The following is a 12,478-nucleotide window of genomic DNA, read 5'->3' on the forward strand; positions in this document are numbered from 1 at the left end:
GAAGCAATGTACATCCTTTTTTCACCGTATTTTTGGCGTTCCCACAGACTTTTGTTCCTTACATGCCTTGCGTGCCCCTTCCCCCAAAATTTTTTCATTGTGAATTTTATTTCTCTCACAAGCCTGTGTGCGTCCTTCTCAGATGTACGAACTGAATAACCATCCTGAATTAATGCATAATGGTGAATTTAATGTCTGACTTAATTTTGAATTGTTTTCATGTCCCTAATTTTATTTATTTTTCCTTTTCTCTCCTCCTTCCTCCCTCTGGCTACCTTCTTCTTTTTCTTTTTCCTTTCTCTTATTTTAGTTTTTTTCCTTTATCTCACTCTTGGGTTTTTCCTTTCCATTTTTCTCTTTCCTGACTGTACCTCCCTTTCCTTAATTGTAACCTGTCTGGCTCTCATGTGCATTTTTTCTCACTATTATTTTGCACACCTTCACTTTTTTATATATCACTCATGACTGACACATGGTTGTGGCTCACCCCACACGTTACATGATGTACCTTGTTTTTTTGCGCAATCTGCCACTTTACGATCTATGTATCAGCCTTGAAAAAGTCCCTGGCCGATTGGCCTGTTAGGCTAAACACATGTCGGCTGTGGCTGTGTTTTTCAACATTAACCTGTGCATACAAGACAATAAAGAATGTATTTATTGTTCAACACAACACATTTCTTGGATCTAATAATTTCTTCTTCAATAGTATCCACTCTCCATATCTTAAGCTGTGCATCCCATTGCGCTTCCTGACATGCCCTCAAAGCTTTCCTCATCTTTCCCTGATATATCTCCCATTTCTTTGCATGTGCTGCTCGTATCCATGCGTCCAATGCCTCAAACTGTGTTGGTCTAGGCAAATGTCGCAGCACAAACATTACACCTTTCAACTGATGCAACATGTTCAACCGAAATGAACCTAAGCGTGGAAATGAAAATTCACCTTCTTTTTCAGTGATTTTGTGCCAATTTTGAAGCCAAATTATAGTATGGAGCCCTTCTTTTGTCACCATATAGTGTGCGGAGTATCCTCAGGTGGCGCTTCTTTGCCCACTCGAGTAACCACCCCTTGATCACCCCAGAAAAGATCCCGCAACACCCTAAATCATCTCATGATTCAATTGCAAGTTGTTCAAATTTTAACGATGAAACAATATTTTCCAACCACAACTTCCCAATGACTACCACCCAATCCCAGCGCAGTGTTACACTACCTGACCTATCCCAGCGCGGGACACTCTGACGTCACCTTCACTCCTCGCAGCAGCTCACTCTCCTTTACAGCTTCTCCGTAACCATTCACTCACACAATTGTCTTACACTCCATAATTGTCTGCTATCTAAAAGGATCGATAGAATTCAGTCATCCGAAAACATTCACACATGCCAACCCTCGACCTGCGCCAGTCACCTGAATCAGTATAGTTCACCTCTGTACACAAGGTCCAGTAAACGATTCCCACATGTCCCATTTACACAACGTTCCCTGTCTCAGTTGGAGCTATCGATGACGTCTCACGACAACTCCTCAATTCTTCAGTCAGACAATCACAATAAATCTCGGTGTCTTCTACACCATTTAATATATCCCGGGATATTAGGACACTTTGGGACCTGAAACTCAAATCTCAATCCTTAGACCATGTCTGGTCCAAAACCACACTCATTCGACTCTCACACCAACTCTGCCAGATATCACACAATCAATTTTTTCCCACAATCTAATACATGCCATACACCCTATTGATACTCACTCCTCCGTTTGCCGCTGATCTCCCTGCACCATCAAACTCCGTCAATCTCCACCGGATTCCGTCGCTCTCCGTTCTCGGTCATTGGGCTCTCTCTGTTGGGGCTCTGGGATCCTAGGTTCCCTCTTTTCTAGAATAGTTTTGGATTCTCCCCTTGATTCATGTGCAAACCAGCCTACTCTGCTACCAGCTGAAAGGGCCATAAGTCTGGACCTGTTCTGAAATCACAATCCGATGATTCATTTTAGCAGCATGTAAGCATTGAGGGAAGAAGGTCGTTACTAATGCCAATCAATTCAATAGGAATTTCTCTGAACACATAGTAACCACAGACAACTACGTAAGGTTAGTTAGTTTATTACACAGTCAAAACTAACAGAACATAAAGACACCTCAAAATGAGAGTGTAGAAATACATGGAAATCAGCATAAATCCAAATCTGCGATTACAGTTGAGGCGGTGAGACATTCACAAAGCGATAAGCTCAAGAAATAGGATGCAGAGGATCAAAAACCATGAGTCCAAATTTCCCTGCATCGAGGGTTGATGAAAATACAGCATCTATCTAACCCTACACTAACATGACATCCCTACTCCAGCATTCTCAGAAAAAGGAATAAAACGTGTCGGCATGTGGAGTCTTCCTAAGAAGTCTCGCCACCATTGATGGGTCAGATAGCATGAAGCTATTGAGACAGAGCGTGTTCTAAAATGCTCTCTCTCCAAAGGCAGAGAGGAAGTGGGCACTTTCCCTACTGTAGCATTGCATTATTACAGGTATTTTCCCCAAGTGTCCTTTCAGGTCATGCCATCCGTTCTGAACATGATCTTATAGGTAAGTTTCCACGGGATAGCGATGTTCCTGATCTACAACATGTTGACCTCGATTCCCAGGCCTTCTCCAGTGTGAAACACAACTTCCCTCATCGGTTTAGGCTTATTATGTATCTCCTTCTCTCCTTGCCTAACTAATAAAACAAAGACATTATTCTAGCTAACAAGGGGGCTTCTTCCACCTGCAACACAAAACGTGAGAAAGAACGAAATCCACAACACACATGACATTCAAATTGTTAATTCTGAAGCAAGAGCTTCCAGGGAAATTGCTATTCAGGCCTACAAGATCCAGCTAACATACGAAAATGGCATATGAGCTTTACGGATTTGCATAAGAAATTAAGATACGTTCAATTAATATTTCTACCTACATGAAAAGTGACACAATAATAAACATGTTTAATAAATGAAGGATTGTCAGTTACATAACATGAGTTATTCACGTTAATGTTTTCTGGTAGATTATATCCGGGTGCACACATGTGCAATTATAATGCACCCCCACAAATAAAGCGTAGATTCCGCTACATCACTTGCGTGGTGGAGGGTTACAAAGCACCCGGGACAGAGGTATTCTATTCATGGGTTACATTCACAGCAGCTAATACAACTACAAGACTCTTTCACACATAAACTGCAGATACAGTACCTAACAACTACACAACTTATAAAGCTCCAGAAGTGCCAAGAACATCAAAATTGATTTGAAGGCGCCATACGATATACGCATAACAATGTTAGAGCAATGAGGAAAGAACATGGCCAGTCTTAGTCGGTTACACACCATTTCCATATTTAGATAATTTTAGAGTTCCAGAACTGCGTACATTAAACACATATCTAGTCAAAACATATAGATGTTTAACACACTTTGTCATGCGAACAATGACAATAAATCCTGTGAGGGCTGCTCAAGCTGCACAACTGCAATTGGCTACAGCAGGCATTAGTCCATAACTATCAATGCAGTTATGGGTAAAATTCCCACCAGATGGCTGGCTAGCTAGCTAACAAAGGTTGGTGAACTCATAATAAAGAGAAAGGGATTGAGTACAGAGTGTGGTCCAACCAATCAAGATCCTGTAGAGGTGCTAGGAAAAAAACTGTACAAGTATGGTGATATTACCATCGCAGCCTGGGAGAAAGCGTACAAGACTGATGTCAGTGGACATAGTGAAAATGTATCGTGTGACCCATCCTCAACAGCAGACTACAACTTCCAAAAGAATCTCCGACTGTGCAAAAGGCAACACTGTCGTGGAAATAGAATGATAGCTGCCCTGCTCCAAGGTGGTGTCTATTGGCAAGAGTTAGCTCGTCAAGTCTTTGGACCAGCAAGAGCTGCCCAATTTCCACACACCTTTCATCTCGATTTAGATGACATCTTGACTCTAAGTCCCTTTGCCGACCCTCATCTCACTGTGTAAAATCACAAGTATCTAGATAAATTGAATGCAACAAGAACATTACACAAGCATCAACAATGGGAGCAATGCCACGCTCCAGTAATCAGGAGTGAATCTGAATTTGATTAGAAATTTCCCTATTTTAAATCTCCACTGAAATACAGAATAATGCCGAAACTATTTCTTTGAACAAAATGCAAGAAACCATACTCTTATCTTCATTTCTAGACACAAAGTAATATATCCATTTAAGTACACAGAGAAAGGTTATTCAGCTTGGAAACCAACCATACCAGTACAATTTTAACGAAGAACAGAAAGTCGGCAGATTCAAGAGCCAGATACTTTACTACCAGTATGTTATTTTTTAGACTACTTAAAATGTTTTGAATGATACAATTGAATAGATAACATGTGCAGGTTTCGCTATTGTAAGTGAATTGCTAACACCTTTAACAACTGGGGGAAATAATTTTCACTTCTCAAACTGTAAATCGGAAAGAAGGGCTTGTGTATGGAAATTACAAATAAATGGATGTTATCAGTGATTTGCTAACGAGGTTACAGGGATATTTTCTAATAAATCAGACCCTAGGTAGAACAAAGTACATACTGGCACATATAGCATTGGTAAATTATGTCAGGCTTGGGTGAATTACTTCTCTCTAGAAGCAATGAGGCAATACATAGATACATTACATGAAAATGTTTATATTTTTCTAAAAGGTCCAGAGACAGAAAAAGTATAACTTGATTTAATTGCGTTATCAGCTATGGCTATAACTCGTGGATCTGCTGCAAAAGTTCTTTAGAGAATAAAAGAATTAGATGCAGGAAATATAGAAGGAATGTTTGACGTAATAGATAATGATTTTAAAACGACAGGAAAGAAAATATATCCGATTTCAGAAATAACTTCAATTGCTTCTGGTGTAGTAAATGACACATAGAAAATTATAGATGTGAAAAGGAAAATTTTAAAGCTATATTCACCTTGCAAACCTCTGAAATTGCATAGATGCCCATGGAACCTCATTAACAAAGTTGAAGTATTTGGTATGTATAATTTGAGGTATCATCAAAAAATGCTAAGTGAGCAAGACTCTGCATACAGTTTGATGGCAATGCAAGAGTTAGAATTATTGCATTTTACTTATGAAAAATCAAGCATCACAACGTTGAAACGTGGATTTATTACAATATTTACTAATCTGTCTAAGAAACTACATTTTGAAGTATCTAGTCAGTGCATTGGTTGCTAGAAAATAATCTGTATTTTTAAATGCAAAAGATTATTGAAGCCCATCAGACACTTCACTTACATGTACATAAGTAATCTTTAAAAAAAATAATGAATGCAACTCAGATGCCGCTGAAAAGAATGTTAATTTTATGTATCACCACATACAAAATTTTCAAACTTTTTAGAAAGAATTAAAAATGTATTTTATATTGTGCGATTAAATGAAGACTGTTGCTCACTCAATAAAGGAGTCATTTTATTGACTGAATGAGCTGGTTGAACGTTGTCGTTATACACTACACCCAAAACAAGAAGTGCTGATTACGCTTTATTGGCCAAATACTACTGAGCTCTGTAGGAAACTGGCTTAGTATATACTATACCAAAATGCGGTATAGTGTGCACAGAGTTCAGTGGAACCCCAAAAGTAGGCAGAGATAAAAGTAGATAGCACCTTACTGTCTATTTGTGGTAGTGTGGGTGAGCAGTAAGGCTATATCAGAGGGTATTGTTAACCATTTATTGTACAAACTCAGACCAATTTGTATGTATACAAATATTATTTAAGTATTTTATTTCTAGAACCAAGCCAGGCCTGGTGCAGGTAAGTAAAATAATACTTTGCGATACTCATGCAATTAACTATAGTTGAATGTAGGTTTAAATGCAGTTGGTTAATTTACAGTTAAGTCAATAATCAGAATTACTTTTTAGTTACTTTGTAGATTACAATACTTGTTACTTCTTGGATTGCTTTTTGACTTACTTTTGCTAATCAGTGTGATATGCCTAGATATCACACTGAGACATTTCCTAGACAAAAGGTAAGTAATTCACTTTTGGTACATTTGCAGTTTTTCAAGTTTTCATACAAACCAACTCCACACAAGAATTTTCAAAGAAAAGCAGTCAATGCAATCTTGTGGGAGGAAATGAAGTTATCAGTTAAGTACTTGTTTGTGTTAGTTGGTATTCTGGGGTTAGAACCAGGGTTCCCCCAGGGTCAAGGATGCACTCTCGGAACACCCTCAGCAGCACTAGGGCGGCTGGGTGCAGAGTGCCGAGGCCCAATGTTATCCAATGAGGGATAGGGGGCCTCCGGTTGGTGGCTGCTCACGAGCAGGCCACAAGTTTGTGGGAGCAAAGCTCCTGGACTTAAGCCCAGGACAAAGGGGGATCCAGTTTAGCACACAAGGTGCACCCACTGTGGCACAGGGGCGGCTGGGTGGAGGGTGCTGTTTTGGTGTCGGTTGCCCTGTTGTTTTCAATGGGAGTTGCCGATTTGGGATTTTGGCTGCAGGCTATGTCCAGGAAGACTTACGCGAGGAACGAACAGCTGGGCAGGTAAGTTGGAAGGCTCGGGGACGTAGGTGCACCTTTGGTTCTCTTCTCCAGGGCGCAGGGCGGCTGGATGCAGGGGTGTCTTTTGAGGTCGGCTTTTCCTTACCCGGCCACTCGCGGTTGGCGGGTCTCCGTGCAGAGGCTGCAGGTGACGTCGGGGAGACTTGTAGGGGTCAACCCATGGTGGACTCAGGCTCCGGAGCGCTGGGGTACCTCGTTCGGACTGACGGGACATAGGTGTCGGGGTGCAGTGGTGGTTTCAGAATTTGCATTTCTTTGTCCCCAGCAGGCTCGGAGTCTTTCTTGGCCGTTTCTTTTGAACAGAGCTGCTGTCACGGGAGATACGGTCTTTGTGGAAGGCAGTCAGTCCTCCCAGGGGTTCTGGAGGTCGCTGGCTGCAGGACAAGGAGACTTTTGGCGCAGGATCTCTGGAAACTGCAGATGGGCCGGTAGGGCTGGGGCCAAGTCAGTTCTTCTCTGTAGTCTCCTCTGTTGGGCGTCTTCTTTTGTCCTTCTACTTCGTACCTTGCGGGAATTTGTCTGCTTGGTTCAGGGCTGCCCCCTAAATACTGTATTTAGGGGGCATTTTAGGGGTCTCGAGGTCAGTAGTCAATGGGCTTCTGACCTTAGGGTGACTACACCTTTGGTGTGCTCACCTCATGTGGGGGAGTGGGCACAATCCCTAATCCTGATTGGAGAGTGCCTGCCATCTGCACTGAAGAGTGGGCTTCACCTCGCCTCTCCCAGAGGGAGAGGTGGGCACACCTTCTGGGCTGTGCTAATTTTTACCGCTGAAAAGGAGTGGAGACAGGAAGGGAGCCTGCTCCTGATTACAGGAGATGCTGGGGTGTGTTACAAAGGCGGCAAGGCCTTTGAAGCTCGCCTGCCACAGAGGGCTCTTCCTGGGGAGGTGTAACCACCTCTGCCCAGAAAAGGCTTTGCTTCTGGGCTCAGGGAGCGAAGGCTCCCACCCAAGGGGTCCAGAAAAATGTCTTGTGGTGAAAGGCTGGTGTGTATCAGTCAGGAAACCCACCAGAGGCTGGTCGTTTTTCAGGGGGCATTTCTAAGATGTGGGTTTAATGTACTTAGAAGTTTGATACCAAACTTCCCAGTTTTCAGTAAAGCCATTATGGAGCTGTGGAGTTCATAATGACAAAACTCCCAGCACCATATACTCTTAATGACATTACTGCACTTACAATGTCTAAGAATTGGTCTAGACACTGTAGGGGTACAGGGCTCATGCACCTGTACCCTCACCACTGGTATAGTACACCCATCGAGAGGGGTGGCTGACCTATGCCAGGGCAGTGGTTTGTAGGCATGGCACACAGGGATGTATATCAAAATATGGGGGGAATTAGAGGCTAGTGGGCCAAATAATTTTATTCTTGCTCCCAGCTAATAAGATTAAAAACGGGGTAATATGCTGAAGGCCCTAGCTATAATGAGATAGGTGTACCTAGCATATAGTCACTAGTTAATTATTTTAAATACTCACAAACACCCCACTCCACTCCACTTTTCCTGCACTACACATAATTGGTACTATAGTGCTCCTACGTAATCCGCAAGTCGCAGCACGCCTCAGTCCGTAGAGGACTGGGAGGACCCCAATGATGAAGCATGTCACCGTGGGGAAACCCTGGTGAGTGAGGGGAAAGAAAGAATCCTTTTCTTTCTTTTCTGGTGAATCTCAGAACTAAATTGATTTCTGACACCTCATTTTTTAAGCTAGGTTCTTTTACCTGGAAACTCAGGTTGTTTAGGATTCACACAGGGATGTATGCCATGTCAACTCTTCCCCTTGTTCTGCACTATAACACACAGCCTGCAATGGTGTGTGTTTGTGTAAAGGTACAGGGCCTCTAAGGGTGGCACAATAAGTGCTGCAGCCCTTAGAGGCCTTCCCTGGCCATAGTGCCCTTGGTACCCATGGTAGCTTTTACAAGAGACTGACATGTGACCAGAGATGTGCCAATTGGGGGTACAAGGTACAGTTTTGGGAAAGAACACAGGCCCTGGGAACCTGATTGGCAGGGGCCCAGGGCACATCAAGTAAAAGTGCATCAGTAGTCAAAAAGTGTGTGTGTGTGTGGGGGGGGGGGGGGGGGGTTACTGCAATGGAAACCCAGCTTCCTACAAGCTCTTATATGCAAATAATAATATTTCATTGTTCCCGAAACAAGATTTAGTGCATGGCTTCATATAGTGCAAGTAGAACAACCGTTGTTATAAACAACATTTGTGTCAAACTTGACAAGCATAGTAACACACATGAAAACAGTAGGGAAGAGTCTGTTAGGGTTATTCAAAGAAACATTAGGTTCAGCTTTTCAGATACTAGGGTATATATTTTCAATGTTTTTAAAGGATTGGCTCCAATCTTAAGAGGTGGAATTGCGTTGCTTGTGATCCTGATGATGAAGAAATATTCAGATTCAGTACACTTAAGAGGTGTTCAAAATGTGGGTACATTGAAACTGGAAGAAATGGATTGACCTACAACTCACAGCATATGTGCACTAAACTGTGGGTTATCTTCCTGGAGATGTCTAAAGATTGAAATTTGCCATTGACCTTACTCTCTAAAGAAGACTGTGAAACAAGATGTTCTGGAGCAATGAGTAGTATTGCAAACCCACTGAGCTATTTTTCCGCACATAAAGCCTTTCAGTTATAATGCAAATATATTACATACACGTAGTTAAGATTGCACATATAGGAGAACAGAATGTCTTAATAATCTTACAAAACTGCTTGTCGTTATTAAGTATAAATAGTGCATATACAATAAGTGTTACCTGTTGACCATTTCACAAGGTAGGGGTGACGTATGTGGCAGGGCTTTTCTGATTACATTTATGTTACATACAAAATAGTCCTAATTGTATGACAAACATGAGCATGTTAACTCTTTTAAACGAGTATGTGAAAGGTTGAGGGCCTAGAAAACGAATGCTTTTAATAGAAATCATATCTAACAGAATGTGCAAAAATGTCATATTTTATATAAATGTTGACATTAGTCACGCTATCAAAAATACCAGAAATACAGCAAAGTGGAAAGTTCCATTCTGCTGTCCAGTGAGCTACATTTAGTGAGCAACATTACAATGTCACTCGGCCTGGAACTGGGCTAATGTGGATAGAAGCATGTTTTATTACAATTGCTGGCCTTCCAGATATTTTTCTGAGGCATTGTCCATACAGTGATACAGATTCAAGAGACAGCACAGCTTCTCTTTTTTCCCTCTCCTTGGAAAATCATTGGGGGGGAGGTATAGAGAGACCTAAGAATTTGATGGGGCAAGGTATCGGGGGCAGTGGTGGAGGGGGGGGATGGGGGTTGCAGACCTGAAGACTTGTTGCTTGGTGACATGCTGGAGAATCGATATCTGAGTGCACACCTAAGAGCCGTATAAAGGTATGCAGGAAGAATACAAGTCTTTGCATAATGCAGTGAGGAAATACATACTAATCACTGAGCCAATACAACTATGAGGCTGATAACAGACATAATTGTTAGGTAGACTTTAGATCAAATATTATAGATAGCAGAGATGGGTGAAAAAAAATGCTTTGGGTTTTTATAACGTTTATCTTATTCTATAATATGGCTGTTGAGATTACAATAGTTTCTATCATTCTGTTATGCAAGGTTTGTGTGCTGATTGTACTTAATAAATAATTGTAATGTATACTCCGGTAACTCTGAGTAGTTTTCAGGTAACTTTATTGGCAACTCTGCATAGCACGTATGTTGAAGTACATCTTGTCCAAGTAACATTCAAAGACAACTGCCTCCCCAAGAACTCCCACTCCCCATAGTTCCATCTTACCTCATCGTGATGTAAGATACATTCCAGACTCCTTAATTTTTTTTCATCAAATCATCCTTTTCATATTCTGAAATCCATTCACTTTTTCCAATCAACTTCATGCTATCTTCTTCTACAATTGCAACTTGATAATCATCCCAAATGTTTTTTGGTACCTCTTTAATAGGTAAAGGAATTCTACTTAAGCAATCTGCAATTTTGTTTTGTACACCAGGAACATACTTTATCCTGTAATTATAATCTTGTAACCTCATTGAAAGTCTCGCTATTCACGCAGATGCTTTCACCATACCACCTGTAGTGAGTAAATCCACCAAAGGTTTGTTATCTGTCCTCACATCAAATTCAGTTCCCCATAAAAATGCTCTAAAATGTTCCATTCCCCACACAAATCCAAGAGTTTATTTTTCTATTACCGAATATAACTCCTCTGTGGGTGTAAGACTTCTAGAGGCAAAACCTATCACAACTTCCTTAGTGCCACCTTCATCTTGTGTGAGTACAGCACCCAACCCTTTTCCACTTGCTTCCACAGTAAGTACACTTCTCAAATCTGGATCAAATCCCTTAATAGGTATTGCATTACATATTTTTTTTTTTTTTAAATTTCAAAATATTCCTTACATTTTCCATCCCAAACAAAGTTACTTCTTTGTTTTAATAACTGTCTCAAATCATAAGATTTTTCTGCAAAATGTCTTACAAACTTTGAGTAATACTCCGCAAATCCTAAAAACGAATGAAGTTTTTTTGGTTCAATTACCTCTTTCTTTGGCGAAATACCATCTTTTCCAATATTATGCCCCAAATATGCAACTTTGTTCTTTGCAAAATGACATTTTTCATACTCAGCTGTTAATCCTCTTTTCTTTAACACATTAAAAACTTCCACCAACCTCTGATCATGTACTTCCCTGTTCTCACCCATTATCAAAATATCATCTTGGAAAAACAATACCCCAGATATGTCCTTCAGAATTTCACTCATCAGTCTCTGAAACACTGCTGTCGCTGAAGCTAGTCCAAATGGCATTCTGATATATTGGTAACATCCAAAAAGGGTTATGAACGATGGTATTTTCCTGCTCTCCTCATGTAATTGAATCTGATGGTAAGCAGATGATAAATCCACTGTGAAGAACCATTACATTACTTTAGTTTTGGTCAGAAGTTCATTGATCTTTGGTAATGAAAATTTGTCCACTTGAATTTCCTTATTAATACCTCTCAGGTCCACACATAGTCTAATTTTGCCATTTGACTTACGTGCGACTACAATCGGAGACATCCACTCCGAGGATTCTATGCGTTCAATCACTCCAGCAGTCTCCAACCTATGTAATTCTTTTTCCAACTCACTCCTCACTACAAATGGAACACTCCTAACTTTAAAATTTACAGGTACAGCATTCTCCTTGAGTCTTATCTTATGCTTAAACCCCTTAAGCATGCCAATTTTCCCTGAGAACACTTCCTTGAAGTCCTGACACATTTTCTTACCCAAGTCATCTTTATCATTCAACACTAGCACTTGTTCTTTACTGTTTGGGTTGAGAATGATCTTTAAACTTCTTTGATCTTTCCATCCTAGTACACAAGGACCATACTCTGCAACATACATCCTCCCTTCAGCCTTGCGCCCTTTGAATAGAAAAGTAACATCTATGCATCCCACCATAGGAATACTCTCGCCTGTGAAACTCGAAGGATTTACATCACCCACATTGAGTTCTTCTCCAATAGCACTCACAAACTTTTCCTTCCACATATCTAAATTTACAATAGTGTATGGCGACCCAGAATCCGCCACTAACATAACCTGCACCCCAGCCACCATAATCTCACAAGATGGTTTACTTCTTCTTTTGCTCTTTACATCTAAAACAGTATCATTCACCATGATAACAACATCTTCCTCGTCTGAACATTCGTCATCCGTCTCACTTTCTATTTCATTTCCAGTCACACATTTAATCTTAGTTGTACTATCCTTCCTTCTACAAGCTTGTGATTAGTGTCCAATTAATCCACAAACTGCACACTTTTGATCTCTT

The sequence above is a fragment of the Triturus cristatus genome, chromosome 3_1 (assembly GCF_964204655.1).
Source record: "Triturus cristatus chromosome 3_1, aTriCri1.1, whole genome shotgun sequence".
NCBI lineage: Eukaryota > Metazoa > Chordata > Amphibia > Caudata > Salamandridae > Triturus > Triturus cristatus.